Consider the following 3,025-nt stretch of genomic DNA (forward strand, 5'->3'; position numbering starts at 1 on the left):
GAGCTCCATCCCCAGGTTTAGAATTGGATTTTCTGAACCATTCACAACCTCTCTCTCATTTTTTAAAAAGTGCTCTTTGTTTACTTTTGGATTAGCAATTAAAATACACAATTTATTTCAAGATGACATTTAAAAATTATTCTAATATGACAGCAGCAAAACTTAATTCTGAGGTTACAAAAGAACCAAACTGGTATCCATAATTATATTATTCTCATATGTATAACTATCATTCTAAAATAAATACTACTTCTAGGCAACTGTTGCCAGCTTTTTAGGTTTAATTTAAGCATACAGACATTTTCAGTTATGGGGAACAATATGTTATGTTCCATCCACATTTCTGAAATGGTTCTTCAAGAGCCAACTAGCCTAGAAACTGAGGGACTCAACCAGTGCACAGAGCAGGCAGATAAAAGTTTCACTGGGGTATACTGTACTGTCACATGACATCCAGATATATGATATTTTGAAGCAACTGAAAACACTTCAGTGTCCTGGTCTTTTTTCAGAATTAATTTCATTCCAAGAGTTTAAGAATTTAGACATTTTGTCACTATCAAGTCACTTTGGGTGACATGTTTCTTTTTGCTAACTGGACACCCCTAAATGGCCTCATTAGTGCTGTTGTTGTTGTCAAGTGCCATCAAGTCGGTTCTGACCCATAGCAACCCTGTATAGGGTTTCCACGGAGCAGCTGGTGAGCTTGAACCGCTGACCATGTAGTTCAAGTGGCTTTGAAGTCTGACGCATTAACCCACAATGCCACACCAGGACTAGCAATTTGGTCACCAGTGAAGTCCAGTCTTCAATTTAAAAAGCCCATACTAAAAACACTGAGCCCACTTAAATGATATATTTTCAGCATAAACATATAACCTCAAATCAAGCAACATTAACAAAATGAAGTCAGCATCTCTTATCCTAAGGCGTAAGTTTTGCCCAGAATTCCTGATACATGGAATACATCATACAAATTGTTGTTGCTCCCACCACAAAACCTGGAGCTGCCACCCACATATGAATCAGGTGAATGGACATTTTAGTGTCTCCCTAGCTCTTCAATCTGTATAATCCATATGCAACAATTGCACCAAAACCCACCATTCCAACGGGGACAAACGGTGACTCTAGCTTTTTGGATCAGTTTCTACCTCTGATCTTCATCATATGAAGAAAGAGAAATGTCTGTGTTGGATGGCATAGTGATTGGTTGAAGAATCTTCCAAGAGTCAGAATCACGTAAACTTCCACCAGCTTCTGTTCCCTGCCTGTGCACCTTTTCCTCATAACCTCTCTTAAGTGCACTTTTGTGAGGATGTTGACAGAAACTTTACTGTATCTATGCATAAAGAGTCACTGAATACTCAGGAAACACCATGAATATACTCCCACACCCATAAATCAAACACACAGTCTTGTCCACAAAGTCCATCATTTGCCTACTAAAGCAACCGCATATAAATGTTCCACCCATAGGTAGCCCCTGACTTACAGTGGAGTTCCTCTCCAGCAACTACATCATTATAAATCTGTTCTGATATAAATTGAAGACTTCGTTTGCTTTTATTGTTCTTTATTATTGCCTTTTATTATCCATATCCTTATAAATCTAATCTTTATCTTTGGAGGTTGGAAACATTACTTCTGAGAATGATAGCATCATTACATTAAATACTACATCATTGTATGCTGTACATATTACTAACATGTACCAAAAAAATAAAAAAGAACAATCATAAATGCAATTCATTGTAACTCAAACATGTCATAAGTCAGAGACTACCTGTATTCCCATTTCCTTGGCATTTCTCTCATTCCCTGGACCTCTCCTGTCTTTACAGGTAGGTTAACACCTCAATCATTCCAAGCTGCAGCCCGATTTCATAACCACTACATTACCAGAGCTCCTTTTACATGCTGTTAGGGAGACACAAATTATGAATCAATTAAAGAAACTGCATATATATTCAATATGCTAGCTAGACAAAGTAAGTAGAAAAGGCACTTGAGACTAAGAGTGTGATGGAAACTGGTATCATTCATGAGTGGTCAGGGAAGGTCTCTCTGAGCAGGAATCCCAGGTCAATGAGAAATGGATCATATTGGGGGAAAGCAATTTAGGAAGACAGAGGAGCAAATGCAAAGGCCTTGAGCTTACTCGTGATTGGATCAAAATGGGCTAGGTAAGCAACAATAGATGGAAAGGACAATGAGTTAAAAGAGGTTAGAAGATGGCCTTGCCTGCTAAGGGAAGGTTTTTACTCTGAATGATATGGAAACCACTGGAGGGATTTTGAATGAAGAGGAATTTATAAACTGATCTGACCCACACTTTTAGAAAAATAAAACTGCCTCCTGCATGGGGAACAAAGCTGTAAATAATGAGACCTGTCTGGAGCTGTTACATTAAAATGAGAGAAGATGGCGGCTTGATCCAGGGTGGTGGTAGTGGAGAAGGTGAGGGGTGGTCAGATTTGGGATATATTATGAAAGTTGAGTCAGTAAGTTTTGTTGCCATATTGGATTTGAAAGATGAAAGAAACGGGGAATCAAGGATAGCTTCAAGGTCAAGCTGGACTTCAGTTTTTAAAGGGAAAAATTGTATGTCCTCCAATTTCTACAGCACGCTGCAGAAGTCTGGCCATTCTGGCCAACTTTTCACAAGGATAAAAGCAATCAGGACTAAGCTGAGCTATGAACTTGTGGGCAGCACACAATAAAAGGGCCCCTCAGAAGGAGGTGGAGCCTGAGGAAGTGTGGCTTTAGCAATGTGGGGGAGAATTGTGAGCGAAGTGATTTCTTCCATAGTTCTCCAAAGCCCCCCTAAAACTGCTAAAGCAATTTCCAAATGCTGTGTGTGATCACATTACTGTGGACATGGGTTTTGTACCCAATCTATTGTTGGGAATTTGAAGAGATTGGTAGAAAGTCTCCGGACTCTCAGGAGACATAAAATGGGAGCTTCAGATCATATTTAGAAACACTGGTGGGGTAATGGTTAAAGTGACTTGACTGCTAACGA

The 3,025-nt window shown here is 39.3% G+C and overlaps 1 pseudogene; it reads right to left on the bottom strand.

Annotated features, from left to right (window-relative positions):
- Positions 1–924: 924 nt before the first annotated feature.
- On the bottom strand, positions 925–1,204 carry LOC102829626 (annotated as a pseudogene).
- Positions 1,205–3,025: the final 1,821 nt, after the last annotated feature.

The sequence above is a fragment of the Chrysochloris asiatica genome, unplaced genomic scaffold (genome assembly GCF_000296735.1).
Source record: "Chrysochloris asiatica unplaced genomic scaffold, ChrAsi1.0 scaffold00141, whole genome shotgun sequence".
Lineage (NCBI taxonomy): Eukaryota > Metazoa > Chordata > Mammalia > Afrosoricida > Chrysochloridae > Chrysochloris > Chrysochloris asiatica.